Raw genomic sequence first — 16,306 nt, 5'->3', positions numbered from 1 at the left:
TCCCCCCTACCCCAGCTGCAGCCCCGCACCGGGCCAGAAGCGAGACGCAGCAGCGGCAGCGGGCCCGACCCTCCCTCCGCTCTCCTGCGGCCCTGGGGGGTGGGGGGGAAGCTGGACACGCCTGTCCACGGATTTGGCCCATCCCGTCCCCTCCTCGTCTTCCCCACCCCACCCCCCCCCGGCCACGCGTATGCAAATCGCCCTGGCCCTGCCTCCCGGGCTGCTGCTGCTGCTGCTGCGCTGGGCACGCAGCGATGCCAGCGGCTGGGAGTTGGCGCGAGCGGGTGAGTGGCTCTGCTCTGTCCGGGCCGGACCTAGCGGGGGGCGGGTGGTGGTGGTGAAGGGGGTCGGCGGGGCTCCCTTCGCCTGCGCTGCAACGGGGCGGTGGGGGGGGCGTGCTGCATGCTCTGTGCTGCATGCTGCATGCATCACCCCCCCCCCCATCCACTTCTCCCTGCCCCGCGCGCGCCCCTCTCTGCCTTTCCCGGCTGGCCAAACTGCTCCCCGGCCGAGCTGCCGCCTGGGAATCGCGGGCATCCGGGCAGTTGCGGGGGTGGGCAGGGGTCCCGAGTGGGGGGGAGGGGAACGGGTTGAATCACACCGGGGTGTGTGTCTGTGGCGCGGGGCCCTAAGCGGGGCCGGCTCAAAAGTGCGGCAGGAGGCTTAAACCACCGTGGGAGACCCACCCGCGCCCTGCCAAATCATTCGTGGTGGTTGCAAACACACACACACACACACACACACCCGCCCAGGCCGGGACCAGCCCCCCGAGAGCCGGGCGGAGATGAGGGCAGAGGAGCTGAACATCTGGGCGAGGCACAAAAGTTCGCACCCGTGGAGGCGCTTCCTTTCTGGCACGCTTCCAGCTGTTGCTCGGTCTTCCGCTGAATCGCGGAGGGAAGAAGTGGGTTTGGGGGCGCGCCACCTCCCTAACTTTTCAGAAGTTTTCCCCCGGTTTGGCGAGAGAAGCAGCTGGAGCGGATGGGGGGGGAGTTCTTCATTCCTCTTCTCCTCTCCGGGTTGTTGAACCCGGGGGTCTAGCATTTGTTACCGTGGCCCTGTGGGGCTGGGAATGCTGGGGACTGTAGTTCAGCAGTCTCCGGAGGGCTGGGGGCAAACACGGTTGTGCTCGCCGACGACTCTCTTAGAGAACTTTTCAGCCATTCGAGGCGCATTGATTTCCCACCGATTGCTCGGCATTGCCAAGAAACGATTTGCTGTCTTGCGTGAGGAGTAGGTGAAAGGTGTTTCCACCTCAGCGATTATGGATTTCGATCCAGGAAGGGTGTGATCAGCCAGCTAGACGCCTCCAGTTCTGCTTTCTTTAGAAACCATCGCTCTAAAAACTTTCCTTCCTCCTGTGGTCTCTCAAAGGAAGGGAGTTGCCTCCGTTTGGGGCGCTGATGGGCAGCTGGACCAGAACAGGGTACCCGGCCTTGGCAACTTTTCAGTCTTGTGGACCTTGCTCCGGAATGCCTGGACAGCCAGATGTGTGGACTTCAACTCCCAGAATTCCCTAGTCAGCCATCTTGGCTGGGATATTCTGGGAGTTGAAGTCCACAGGTCTTAACGCTGCCAGAGTTGGACACCCCTGAACTAGGATGACACATATCCTAAGAAATAATAGCCTAAGGAATGAGGGATGGGGAGAACATCTCTGGAGCTTAATAATCTGGGGGGGGGGGGAACTGTTCAAGAACCAGATTGTGCACAGATTGGGGTGTCCTCTGGATGTATTAATATTCATTTTTTTCTCTCCCCTGCTCAGCTGGGAAATAAGTCCAATTTTCTTGATCTCTCCACTCACAACTGAGCACCAGATAGGAATCTGGTTTCTTCTCCTGGAACTGTGCCCTCTGCTATCTTTCTAAAATTCAGTGAGTTTTTCCAATTGTACTTAGATAGTCCTTGGCTTCCTCTAGACATTTAATCATTGGCCTTGTTCTCCTAAAAATAAGCCACATTTTATTCCACTGGGGCTTGTGGAACAAACCACAGAGCAGTAGGATCATATAACATACCAAGCCATAAATCATGGGTTACAGACCCCAGGAGATGGATTAAAATGACATTTTAAGCCACAAAATGGTGGTTTGGCGCATGGGATGAATCCAGTCACTGGTAATGGCTACATTGGAGGCACAGTCTTTGACCCCTCTGTCTTTGTCACAACTGGTAGTAGTCGTGCTAGGAGTTGAAATGTTTGTGAAGTTGAGCCAATGAAAAATTCACCAACTCGCTTGCAAACTGATGGACCTTGCATTCCGACAGTGCTAAAACACAAACTTCTTTGAACAGGGAACCGCAACCTCAATGCTAGTGATGCTGGGGGGTGCTTGGTGCTCTCTGAGCTTGCTTTTTTGCAGACTTTTGTTTCATTACCCAACTTGGTAACATCATCGGTGCTACAAGGGAGTGAGGCTTGTCTCACTGTTTATATGCAAGTGGCTTGTCCTGTCAGTATTCGTGGGAATGTGGTTTTTTTTGTTCTTTGTAGTTTCTTGATTAAGGTATTGTTTTCTGCTTGATTGTTTGTCTGATGTTAATCCATGTTTATCTGGGTTTCTCTTTCTGTGGAATCCTTAGTGCTAGCTAGATGTTCACTAGTTGGGTCATGAAATGTCTACAACAGGGATCTTCAAACTTGCCCCTTTTATGACTTGTGGACTTCCAGAATTCCTCAGCCAGGCACGCTGGTTGAGGAATTCTGGGAGTTGAAGTCCACAAGACATAAAAGGGGCAAGTTTGAAGACCCCTGGTCTACAAGGAAACCACCAAGCTCAGAGAGCACCAAGGACCCCACAGTCTCCTCCTCCTCCTCTTCCTCCTCCTCCTCCTCCTCCTTTCTTCTTCTCCTTCTCCCTCTCCTTCTCTCTTCTCCTCCTCCTCCTCTTCGCAAATTTGGCTGTTTTCTAGCACTGATGACATTACCTGGTTTGGATAATAAAACCTCTGCAAGAAAACCACCAAGCTCAGAGAGCACCAAGGACCCCCACAATTCAACCTTGAGCTACCCATATTCTCTTCTGTTGGTACTATGAATACCCTGTGTCCTGGGATTTTCAGCTGCAAATAACCAGTTTGTCCCCAGATCTGCAGCTCATTGGCCTGGTCTATATCAGGAGAAAGAAACATGTAACGTCCCAGCTGTTGCTGAAATTCATCACCTGCCAGGCCAGTGGGGGCCACCGGGATTTTCAGCAACATCTGGTTTCATATTTTGGGTGGATGTGCACTGACTGTTTGCACTTTCCATTTGCAATTTCTTCCACTCTCCTGGCAGAGTCAACGTGCCCGCTATAAATAATACCCAGATTCTGTTTCAGGCAAACATTGTGTGAAGAAGTGGGAACATCAAATCCTTTGGGTGGGGGGAGGGAACTTTTCTTGTCACCCGTTTCTTGAAATGTCTTTTCAAACCTGAGCGTTCACATTTATTCAATTCTCATTAAGGGATGAAAACAAATTAGATACAAGCAAGCCAAGGTGGGTTTTTAAATCCTGTCTTCAAATAGCATTATTTTTCCTATGTGCAAAAGTTGAATTCTTTAAAAATGAAGCAATTCAGAATCTAGAGATATGGAGTTAAGCTGCCCCCATTCCACACACACCCCAGCCCCCGAAAAGTCCTTGTTGCACCTAAATCAGAGTGACACCATTCCTACCAGCTCACAGGTACTCCAGATTGCTTGGGACGTTGGGGAGAATAATGTTATATTTCCAAATTAGATGGGGACAACGCCCATTTTGAAAGGAGCTTCAGGGGTTTTTAACTTTGGGAAAAGTGATATTTTATGCCTCTGCAAAATGTAAGGGAGTCATCTTGCCCCTGAACTCCTTTTCCAGCCCCCCCCCGTGCCAAAAAAACACCCCCAACCCCTAAATTTGGGGGCTTGAAAGAGTAGAGGTCTCAGAAAGCATGAAGCCTTCAAACCAGATACTTTACACTCCTGATTTAACGGGAGCACAGCCAAATTCACATCTGGTGAGGCTCTTTCTGTTGAATTTCTCCCTCTTCGGAAACCTCGGGTAGCCTGAGAGAACAGCATAGGAGAATTGCTCTGTTTGATGCAAAATAGGGCCCTCTCAAACATCTGCAGGACTGTTCTTTGAGCGGTGGACATTTCTGACAAGGTGTCCGACTTCACTCTTTTCTGCCCCACAAATAAATGTTCCGCTGTTCCAGCCTAATCTCCTTCTGCTGAATGGCGGGCATATCTTGGAATCTTTCCTTTAAACCGAGACCAGCGAAGGATTGAAGCTAGATTCATTCCCATGGATCCCAACCAGCCCCAGATGGAATATCCAAGTCACATCATGCCCAGGAATCCGCTTTTTATAGCATCTGGCGGTGGTAGCCCTGCTGGGTTCCAGGAGCTGATCAGAAGTTAATGATTAAATTGAAGCCTGATGAAGGCAGAGTGTCTTCCTCTTGTTTGTACTGATAAGGTCTACTTACTTCCCCGTCCAAGGAAGGTTACAGTCATGGAAACACTTTCTGCTAGATTCTTCTTGTGCACGCAGAAGCGTGCTCAAGATAAGCTGGCCACAGCTTGGTGGTGGAGGAAGAATTGACAGCTACGTGTGAATGTGGCCCCTGCCCCCCGCTGATTCCACTCTATTACGTTAAACTCAGGTTCTTCAACAGCCTGATGGGTTCATTGACCCCCAGTGAATCCTCCGTCACAAGCCTCTGGATCAGGGATACCAACAGGTGCTTTTGCCTTTAAAAAAATGGAAAACTCCTGTGTTACATTACACACAGAGAGCCCACACCCGGTTCTCCAGCCATCGTGTTCCTAAATAGACACAGAGAACCTGTAGGTTTAATCTGGTATCCTACAGCTCTTTTGAGAAGTCCTTGCAGTTTCTCCCAGCCTGCCTCTTTTCTATAAAACTCTCTCCCCGGGTGAGGATGAGAGAGGAGAGGTTTTAGGGAGGGAGGGAAGGAAGGAAGGAAGGAATGGAGAAGGAAGAGAAAGGAAAGAAAGAAAAGAAGGGGGGAGGGAGGGAGGGAGGAAGGAAGGAAGGAAGGAAGGAAGGAAGGAAGGAAGGAAGGAAGGAAGGAAGGAAGGAAGGAAGGAAGGAAGGAAGGAAGGAAAAAAAATTATCTTCTATTGGACCCTTCCACGCTTGGTTAACTAACTGGTTAAAGACTGGAGAAAGGTTTCAACAAAAGAAGGTTTGGCCTCCTAATGTTTTTGACAGGAATTGTTTTGGTTGTGTTCATTTTAGTGTCAGCTGAGTTTACACAGTGCCTGGAGATGGGGGACTGTTTGGAAAGCCGTGCAAGTTGCCTTTGTTTGCAGACTTGATGAACTACCACAACTCTCTCCTTTCAGCCTCCATGAAGCGAAGCAGCTGCAGCGGATCTTTCTGACTTGTATCCCACCCACCCCATCCACCCCACCCCACCCTGGCTAAAAGGATGAAACCATGGGCCTGAGCGTCTCCTGTCTGAAAGGTAAGAGGGAGAATTCTGCTCCGCTGGGAAGAGAAAAGATGCTGAGAGGGAGGAATGGCGTGTGATGGTCTTGGAGACACTGGGGCCAGGAAGCTGGAGGGAGAGTTAGCAGCCAAAAGAGCACTTAGGTCTCTCCCCTCCTCAGCTTCTGATTCATCAGTAGCTTTTCTCAGCAAGAAATGCATGTTACTGTTGAGGCTGTCTCCACGTGGAGGGTAGCGGCGGATGTAAAAGTGGCCACTCCTGACTAAGAAGGGAGTTGGGTGTTTATTGAAGAAACTTTACTTTTCAAAGGGGCTCCTTTAAGTATGTTTGTTTGGGGGGTTGATAGTGCTACGCTGGTTGAAATGTGGCAAAGAACAATTCCTCTTTAATAGAGCCTTGGTGGAGCAGTGGGCTAATGCCTCCTTAAGTAACACCAGCTGCCTGCAATTAGTGCAGGTTCGAGTCCCACCAGGCTCAAGGTTGACTCAGCCTTCCATCCTTCCGAGGTAGGTAAAATGAGGACCCAGATTGTTGGGGGGGGCAATAAGCTGACTCTGTAATAATGCCGCTTGGGAGGTGTGTGTGAAAGCCCTAATAAGCAGGCATATACATAGAATGAAGGCTACTGCTAAGCTTGTAAGCCGCCCTGAGTCTTTGGAGAAGGGCGGGATATAAATGGAATAAAAATAAAAAAAATAATAATAATACAAAACAGTGCTTTTCAGCCTTGGCAACTGTAAGATGGGTGGACTTCAACGCCCAAAATTCCCTAGCCAGCCTTGCTGGGGAAAGGGAAGGGAAGGGAAGGGAGAAGGGAAGAGAAGAGAGAAGGGAGAAGAAATTTTATTCTATTAAACCCTTCCAGACTTGTTAACTAACTTGTTAAAGATTAGAGAAAGGTCTCAACAACAACAGAAATGTTCCAGCCTCCTAATTTGTTGGCTGGGGAATTCTGGGGAGCTGAAGTCCACCCATCTTAGAGTTGCCAAGGTTGAAAAATACTAGAGTCTTCTAAACATAAACATATTTTAGCTATGCTGTACAGAGCCGGTATTTGACCAGGCTGAGCTAAGACCTCAACTTTAAACATTATTATTTTGGGTCAGTTATCTTATAGGGTTGCAATCATGTTCGCCAAACAGTAACTTTGGTGGGGGTTTTTTTGTTTTTAGTTGTTTCCCCTCCCCCCTACTATTTGGAGTTGCTTTCTTTGGCTGTAAAGTTATTTAGTTTGGATGGATTTATTTATGTCTGCATTTATGTGCCTTCAATCCATCTGGAGAAAATTGTGTGTGTGTTTTTAACGACTTTCTCCCATATCCAAGGAGAAAAGGGACAACCTCTGGGGGTTGCAACCTCTGGGTGGTGTGTTACCCATCCTGATAATTTGTTAAGTAGAAATGGCAGAGCGGTTTCCCAAAACGTGTCTTCTCCACAATGAAGTGAAACACAGGACTCATGGAAAACCAAAAGCAGCTGCTAGCTCAACTGCCCATCTTTTATCCTTTCGGAAGAATTGGGCAAAGACCTTCGGCACCAGCAAGATGGTTTTATGACTCCTTTAACAGGAGCCCAAAGCTGCCTACGACATCTGCAACCCCCCCTTGCTATCTCCCTCCCCCGTGTTCACTTAAAATCAGACTTGGCAGGAATTCTTGGAAGTTGGGAGAGTCCCGCAGCACCTGTGGATGCAGAACTGAGAGGGAGAGGAGAAGGAGAGGAGAGGGACCAAAGGTTTATCCTTCTAAGCTTTCGGTTTCGTGCTGGGACCCATCCTCTCTCTCCAGATTAGGTGCACGGGGCTGTTCTATCTGTTGTGTTCATATGATACCTTGTTGTATGTAGCTTTTAGTTGCTAATTAGGGTGTTGATGGCTAGTTATTAAGTGGCTGGTTGTTGTTTCCTTGTGCCTGCTGCTTGGCTCCTAAGTGCCTGACAAGCTGCTCATAAATCAGCACTCCTGTCGACTGACAGGCGGCTCCTTTCCCCGGCTTCCACCATTTCCCCAGCCTTTTTTTGTCCCTGCTCGGCCAACAGTTGTAGTAGCTTCAAAACTGAACTGAGAGAGAGAAGCTCCCAGAGGATGGGGGCTGCAGCACGAGCCCAAAAGCTCGAAGGAATAAAACCTCTGGGCCCGATGACCAACTCAGATTGGCTCCTGCAGTGTTATCCTGGGACACAGATAGTTCACCCTCATTTGCAAGGAATAAGAGTCACATCCACACAGGGCCCAGAAGGAAGCCTGAGAAGACGGGCAACTGATCTTCAGAAGTTGCTCACCACCCACCATCCCCCTCCCCAATTTGGATTGTCTGGGTCAGAAGGTTCAGCACACCGAGGGCTGCTTCCTTTGGCACCCCAAAGAGGCGGGTGGCTTTTGATCTATATGGCTGTCTAGGCTGACCGTTTGCGAGCTGCACTGAATTAAAATGATCAGTGCGACTTTAAAAGCCATCCTGGGTGAAGGGGAAGGGCTGGCCCCTTGCCTGGAAGTGGGAAAGGCCATGCAGAGGCCAAACCCCACACTCCAACCCCAACACAAGCCCTGCTCCAGACTTACTTACAAGTAATGGGAACATATGCTCCCAGCCCCCGCCTCGCCTGATGGTCCAGATGAGTGAGTTGGCAGGAGGAGGCAGCTGATGCTGAGGGAGACCCAAGGGTGCCCTCCAAGCTGGGGGTGGAGGCAGAGGAAGAACGGAAGCCCCAATTCACAGACCTCCATTGCTGCTGCTGCTGCTTCCTCCTCCTCCTCCTCCTCTTCTTAAAGGGCCATTTACTTCTCCTTCTCCTCCTCCTTTCTCCATCCCTATTCCTCCCCCTTCTCCTCCTCTTTCACTTTCTCCTCCTTCTCCTTTTCTTGTTAATCCTGCTGCTCCCTCTTCTCGTTTTTTCTCCTTCATCTATTCTCCTTCCCTTCTTTCTCCTTCTTCCTCCACCTCCTCTCATGTCTTCTCTTCCATCTTCTCCTCTTTCTCCTTCTTTCTCTCATCTATCATTCCTTCTTCTCCTCCTTCTCCCTCTTCTCCTTCTCTTATTTCTTCTCCTCCTTCTCCATTTCTTCCACTACCCCCTCCTTCTCTTCTTCCTGAAACCACATTCATAAGGTTCTTCTTCCCCTTCCTCTCCTCTTCCTCCTCCTCCCCCCCCCCCCTTTGCAATGTGCTCAGTTCTCTCGCTGGGTAATTGGGACAAATGCTAAATATTGCATTGCCCATTAGCTTTTCACTGCTGCGTAGCCCCGGTGCCAGCAGGTGCTGTCAGCTTTAATGCAGCGTTAAAGGCCTGGCGCCTGCTGATTCCCCTTCCCAGGGAGGTCTTCTTGCATGGGGGGGGAGCAGCAGACTGGCTCCCCGTATCCCAGAGACCCATGCTGCAGCTACGGACCGGTCTGTGCAACATAGCTAATTCATGCCCCCTTTGGGATGACAGTTGGGTTTCAAAGCTGCCATTCAGAGGAATGCATCTCTTCCCCAGAAGCATCTGGTCTGGGGCAGGTAGAGAGCCAACAGGTGCAGCAATCAAGATATGCATCCCTGGGGAACTTCTGCCTTGTTGGCAAATGCTCCCTACCCTGCGTATTATGTGCGTTGCCCCAGGAAATTCCATTCTGAGCCCTTTGTTTTTCCCAAAGTTTGCTTTTTAAGGCCCTTCATTCGGTACAGGCAGCCAGGATGGCTCTGCACACCCAGTCAGTGAAACCACCACAGCACCTGGTTGAGATTCGCTGATTAAAGAAACTAACCAGGATTTGTCCTCGGCTGGGAAGCCCAGGGCTCTCGGCTGTCCAGAAACTCTGTGGAGCAAAAACACATGGGCAGGTTCGTGAAGTGGCCAGGAATTAAGCTTAGCCTGCAGGAAATAGATTTGACTTTTAGCCTTAGCAGATGGCAGCGCTTGGCTGACCTTGGCTGAGGCACCTGAAGAACAGGTGAAGCTTCAGTTGTTTCCATCACAGTGGCCAGCCTGATTTTTTGACTGCTTCCTGCAGATGCTGCTCATTTCTTTGCATGTTGATATCACCCAGAACAATTTTTAACTGCTGGAAGAAAAATGATCTAACCAATGTGTTTGCTTTTCAGCGCTAGACTGAAGTTTCTTTTCCTTCCTTCTTTCCTTCCTTTTTCTTTCTTTCTTTTTTCCTTCTTTCTTTTCCTTCCTTCTCTCTCTCTCTCTCTCTCTCTCTTTCTCCTTTCCTCTCCCCTCCCCTCCCTTTGATTGTGCTTGTTATTATGATTTAGATGGCAAACCTTCTCAAGAGAGCTGGGTCTTCCCATAACATGTCTGAAGTAGGATAACTTGAGCCTGGTCTTTTGATCTTTCAGTGAGAACGTTGAGTTCATTTCTTTGATGATTCTTTGCTTAGTTTCCTTGACTGTTCGTGGTTTTCTCCAAAACCAAGTTTCCAAAGAGCCAATGCTCTTCCTATCCTGGCTTCTTCAAAGCCCAACTTCCTTTGCACAGTTCTGATCTTGGTCCATCCTAGCATCGGAATGTCCGTTCAAATGCCTGGATGGCGCTTTACCACGTGCTCCTCTGCAGTATATTCCTTGATGGCTTAAAGGGATAATAAGTTGAATTTTCTAAAAACCCCCCCCAGCCCTTGCCCCAACCCCTGATAATCGGTGACACCATTTCATTTTTCATTTTGAGGAAAGAAAGATACCCCACCAGAAGGTGGTCTCAAAGGCTTGACTTCAAACCTAAACCAGTTTCAGTGCATGGGAAGCAGGGGGATTGAGAAGGCCTGACACCCCACCCCCACCCCCCCTTTGCATCATCATCACCCCAAGGCCTAAAGCCATTAAGTACTATCCACAAGGTTTGCTGACGTGGCTCCAGCAGTTGCCCTGCCTCGTGAACGTAGCAGAGACCAAGCCCAGCCCTTTATGCGTCAAAGGCCAGGGGCTTGCTCTGGGCTGCCTGCAAATGCATTTGTAAATTACATCCATTGGGGGCACTAAAGATTTTGGCTTCAGCCCCTAATGCAGGTTTATCCACCAGCTGGAGAGCAAGACCTCATATTGATCTCCAAACAAACAGTTCTCTTGTTAATAGCCTGTTGAGCCTGTTCTGCTTAAATATCATTATACGGCAAGCCAGGAAGGGAGAGAGGTTGCGAAGTACGTCTTGAGTGACGCAGGCTCTCCTGTCAAAGCGCTGCTGAAGTGGGGACTTGTGCAACGGGGCAGCTGTTCTCTTGTGCAAATCCCTCTGGTGACAGCACAACCCAGGGACTAGGTGGCCAAGTATAAGCACATGGCTTCAAAAATAAGTCCTCTGAGGAGAAGCAGGCTGGTTTATTCTTAGTTTAATATTAATCTCTTGTTTTTCTGCCCGCTTCATTCCTATTCAGGGTAGGGTAGGGTAGGACAGGACAGGACAGGACAGGACAGGACAGAACAGAATTCTTTATTGGCCAAGTCTGGTTGGACATACAAGAAATTTGTCTCTGGTGCAGAAGCTCTCCGTGTTCCTACAAGTAATAGTGATAAATCATGATTATAAACAAGATAATAATACATTCATCATAAATCACAAACTACAACTGCATCAGAAATCATAAGATGCAACATGTAGTGATAGTCATAGAATACTAGCTGAGCAACAAAATGAATCATACTAGCATACTAAAAACAATATAAATTGTAAGATACAAGCAACAAAGTTATAGACAAAAGAAGATAAGGGTAGGTAATAGGAAAGACGAGGAGAATCATAGTAATGCAGCTTTAGTAAGTGGTTTGACAGTGTTGTGTTCAATCATGAGCTGACACCTTTCGTCTGTGGAAAGATCTCTGTTAAGAAGTCAGCTGCCACAAGATGCACACCTGGTCCTCTTCGGGCAGGATCCCAAGCACAGGCGTTTTTCTTGGAAGGTTGCTCTGCCCAGACGGTCCTGTCCCTCACTGCTGATGGAATTTGCTAGATCTCTTCTGCTTTGTCTTCCCTTCCCCACATCCCAAGTGATGATTCCCCACATGCCTAGGGATGACTCCTGGCCCTCCCATCGCCCTGATTCCTCATGGCATGTTTCCTCTGGGTCAGGAAAAGGTGACGTCTCCTAATTAATCCTATTAGGCTAGGTCAGTCCGGAGGCGGTCATCCCTCGCATGGCCACGAGAGGACTCCCCTACAACATGTTTTGACTTTTGGCTAGCAAAGAGGTGGGACGCCCATCATTTCTGGTTGAATATCATTGCATAATTCATATTCATTTATGCCTAGCTCATTAAAGATCTTCTGGAATCGTCCTTACATCATGGTGAAGGCACACCATACGAGAAGACTGCCCACTTGGACATGGCAGATCTTGGCTCTCCAAGCTCACCTTGACTGCACGGGCAACGACTAAGGAAGTGTTGGGGACTCTATCGAGCTGCAGAGAGACTCGGGGATGGGCTATCAAATTATAGGTCCTGAGGTGACTTTTAGGGCAAAGGGGGGACCATCTGAGTCCTTTGGGAAATGATTTCCTCTCTCGATTGCTGCCAGGTGCCACCAGAAGCACCAGGATGATCCTCGCTTTCTCTCTCTTTCAGGCTTCAAGATGTGTGTAAGCGGGGCTGGGGTCAGCAGCAGTGAGGTGGCGGTCATGGCTGAGAAAAGACTAAGGGTCCCGGATATTATTATCACCCCTCCGACTCCCACGGGGAAGGCCCTCTTGAGAGACCCCAGCCTGGACGGCGATGAACCCCAAGACAACTACTGAGCCAGAAGGCAGAGATGTAGCCTGCTGTCTCCAAGCCAAGGAGAAGGGGACCTCCCTGGCATTGCTAGAGAATGTGGCTCTCCACCGTCTTGCTCAGGAACTTTCCCAGCCTCTGAGTTTTGCAAACTCCTCCCGTTTCTTCTCCCCTTCCCGGGCTGTTTAAAAATGGACCAACATCACCAGATATACCTCACTCACACTTGCGACCATGGCACTGTTGCAGGCAAAGGGTCCTTCAAGGAGTCCGGCAAACCGATTGTCTACTTGGAAGAAGACCTACAGTAATGGTTAGGAGGGTGGCACAATGGATGGGTGGTGGCTCTCAGGTTCTCGTTAGTGGTGTTGGTCAACTTGGACCCCGCTGAGGTCATTGTCAGAAGAGAAAGGACACTGACGTGTACGGAAGGTCCAGGTCCTCTGGTGGTATCTAAGAGCAGATTTTAGGGGAAATGTGGTGGTTTCAAGAGCAAACAAGACTGAGGGCATATGAATTTTTTGGGAGGGGGGGTTTGCTGCTGCTGCTCCATCTCCTATTTGGATTGTCTCTTCTTCTGAGAAACACTTAAGTTCTCATTGGTTTCTTCTGCTGTGTTCAAAGTGGATCTGGACGGGGCAACCCTTCCAACAGAAGTCCCTCTGCCAAATGGGACCGAAGGCTACTTTAGCAAAACAATCCAACTTTGCTTTGCTCCAAGATCCTGAGTGGATGGAGGGAAAAGTGCTCTTGGTTCTCTCGCCTGATCCTTCTTTGTGGATGGAGGTGGCCTCTAGGTCTTAGAAACAACTAAGGAAGAACCTGGGAATGTGTTTGAATAAGACTTGGCCCTAAACAGGGAGCTTTCCCCAAGAGTAAAGAAGCCATAGGCCTGGTAGGAAATCAACAGACTTTTTGCTAGCCCAGTTAGGAATTGGGCTAATTGGGTGGGGTTGGCAAGGAGGGTTATGGAGAGTCTGCTTAGTTTGAGTTTCTCCAAGAACAGGGTGCTGTACTTGCAAGCCACGTGGTGTGGGGCAGGATAGGGGCCATATCTGACTGTCTCCAACCTAGCATCTGTCTTTTCCTTTTCTTCTGGCTGCTGTTCTTCTCCTGGCATCTCTAGAAGGTGCCATGATGAAGAAAGCATGCTAGGCTGATGCCCTCAGGAGCCATACTGACTGGGAGCGATGGTTGCTGTGGTGCAACACATTGGAAGGATACCAGATTGGAGAAGACAGACTCAACTCACAGTATAAGGAATGCAATGGAACCTTAATTTCCAAGAATTCAGTTTCCCAGGCCTCTTGTCACGAGTGAAACTCCATAGTAGTCCATAGGTGGGTTGACCATTGTACAAAAATGTGATTTGCACCCGTTTGCATCCCTTGTGTCACCTGCGGTGATGCAGCCTTGAATTTAGTAGTGTAATGGATGCCACTTTCCCCCAATCAACACAAGGTTTCATTAAAACTGGAGAAGGAAGGTGATTTTCATCCAGCCAGAAAGATTCTCTGTTGGAGCTCCAAGGGAATGTTGTCTTCCTTGCCACCTCATGCCTGAATGGAAAGAAGTCACATGGACTTCATTTACAGCCAATGAGAGAGAAAAATAGTGAGTTTGCTATGGATAGAATGATTGAACTATCCAAGCTGAATGGCATAAGAAATCATCATTGGCTTCCATCAAGACTGACTTCATCAAATCCTTGGTTGAATCAGAATCAGACTAGAATAGGGTTGGAAGGGACCTTGGAGGTCTTCCAGTCCAACCCCCTGCTCAAGCAGAAAATCCTATACCCTTCCAGACAAGTGGCCTTCCAGTCTCTTCTTAAAGACCTCTAGTGATGGAGCACCCACAACTTCCGGAGGGAAGCCGTTCCACTGGTTGATTGTTCTGTCAGGAAGTTTCTACTTAGTTCTAGGTTGCTTCTCTCCTTGATTAGTTTCCATCCGTTGCTTCCCTGCCTTCATGTGCTTTGGAGAATTGAATACAGAATAATAGAGTTGGAAGGGGCATTGAAGGTCTTCAAGTCCATCCCCTGCTTGAGCAGGAGATCCTATAGCATTCCAAACAAATAGCTGTCCGGTGATGAACTCGTTCTTTTCCATAGCCAGATTTTTACTCTTGATCTAAGGCATCAAAACTCTCTTCGCTGACTTTGTGCCATCAAGCAATTAAAACTGACTCAACCTGCAACTACCATTCTACATTCAGGATGAAAGACGATTCACTTATTCCAGATGGAATGACTGTTGGAATAAATCCCCAAGGATTGTTCCCCGAGTCTCCCAAGCTCGGCTTCATAAGAAGATGGGGTGCAGTTTCTCCCTCCTGTCCCGTTTTATAATGGTTGCAAAAAACAATCATTTTTTCATGCCTCCAGGTTCATTCGAGTGAGATGCAAATGTTTTAATTGAATGCGAGATCTGACTGAGCATTTTGTTTCCGATTTAGCATGAATTGGCATGTTCTGGTTGTTTTTCCTTTCCAAAGTCATGTTTTCCAAGACTTTGGAGTGGGTGGAATATTTATAAAGCATCGCAGTTTTATTACACCACATTAAAAATTTTCCACCTGATGTTTATGTTAAGTCATTTATTCTATTCAGAAAAAAGCCCTCTCGTCTCTCCAACTGAAGTAGCAACTCCAATTCCTTATACGTCCAAAATGGGGTGTGTTTGATTTTGCAAACAACATGTGCCGGCTAGGGAATCCTGGGAGTTGAGGTCCACACGTTCTCAAGGTTGAGAAACAGTGATCTAAGATCTTCCCAAAGAACAATGGAGCATGCTTTTCACAGGTGCCATCCTCAAATGTCTATGGAGCTTCTCAACCATCCGGATTGTGGCTGTCCCAAAGGCGTTTTTCAAAAGGCAACTGGTGTTTCTTGGTTTTTTTCCCCCTTGAAAATGTTTCACTTCTCATCCAAGAAGCTTCTTTGGTTCTGACTGAATGATGGGGAATGGAAGGATTTCTATTCTTTGTAGTCATTTGGCCATTAGCATCTGAGAGTCATTCAGGCCATTTGGGGGTTTAATCTGTAGGCACCGGGTGATCTGCTTTGGGGGTTCCTCAGGGTGAAGGGACACCAAAATAGAATAGAATTCTTCATTGGCCACGTGTGATTAGACACACAAGGAGTTTGTCTCCGGTGTATAAGCTCTCAGTGTACATACAACAACAGAGTGATAGGTCATAGATCATATTACAATCATTAATCATAAGATACAGGTGGTAAATCATGGATACCAATAGGAGAAGGTAGTAGGAAAGAGGAGAAAGAGGAGAAGACGGGAAGGATAATATCAATACAGCCCTGCTACAAAGAAGGCAAACACTTTGGCAAATCAATAGAGAGTTGGAAAAACTGCAACTTTTCCCTTGCAATTTCATCCAGGTTGGTCCTACCTGGCCCCAGTGGCGTCCATCCTCTCTAGGATGCACGACTCAGCCTTGAGCTTCTGAAGCCCAGATCACATTGAGACCCTCCGGGAAAGAGGGTATAAGGATGCGGGGAGGGGGTTTTAGGGGAGAGGCGGTGTTTAAAAACAGATGGAAATGCAATTTTTAAAGCAGCAGCAGCAGCAGATGGCAAAAGGCAGGGAAGCAAAGCCGCACCGTGCCAAAGTCAGTTGCGAGCTTTCGCGTCTTCCACTAAGATCGAGCAATGGCTCCCCTGAGGAAGGCAGGTGATGGGTTTTTGAGGGGTAGTTTATTATTTTTCCCCCTTGGCTGCAAATGCTGGAAATAAAAAAAAATGCTGGAGCTGCAGACAGGAATGCAGGGAGGATTTCCAGAAGGGTGTGTGTGTGTGTGTGTGTGTTTCTGGATGGTGTGAGATCAAAGGTAAATAAGGTGTGCTGTTCAGCAACCATCGGGCAGGAATGGTGAAAGGAATCCCCCCTCCTCTCCCTCTCCTGATGGTTCTAACCCGGAAGAGTGCCAACCAAGTACCATCTCTGGCGCCCTGCCCAAAATGCTACTAGCGTGGGCAATTTGTACAAGCAATCTCCTTCTGTGCTGGGCTGCTCAATGCAAGAGACTAATGAGTAATGAAAACGGGATCTCACATCATCACAAGGAAGAAAGTCGTTTCTGGTCCTTTCCTTTATGGCTGACTGGTTTACACATTGTGTTTACACCAGCAATACAAAGTGCAAAGCAGAAT

General features: G+C 48.5%; 1 long non-coding RNA gene across 1 annotated transcript; it reads left to right on the top strand.

Annotated features, from left to right (window-relative positions):
- Positions 1 to 247: 247 nt before the first annotated feature.
- On the top strand, positions 248 to 14,706 carry LOC308672887. Its single transcript, XR_014027535.1, has 4 exons — positions 248 to 284; positions 1,769 to 1,877; positions 5,343 to 5,464; positions 11,992 to 14,706. It is a non-coding gene; the product is annotated as an uncharacterized lncRNA (long non-coding RNA).
- The last annotated feature ends 1,600 nt before the right edge of the window (positions 14,707 to 16,306 follow it).

The sequence above is a fragment of the Vipera berus genome, assembly GCF_964194415.1.
Source record: "Vipera berus genome assembly, chromosome: 10".
Taxonomy (NCBI): Eukaryota; Metazoa; Chordata; class Lepidosauria; order Squamata; family Viperidae; genus Vipera; species Vipera berus.
This window is presented reverse-complemented; position numbering and strand designations above follow the sequence as displayed.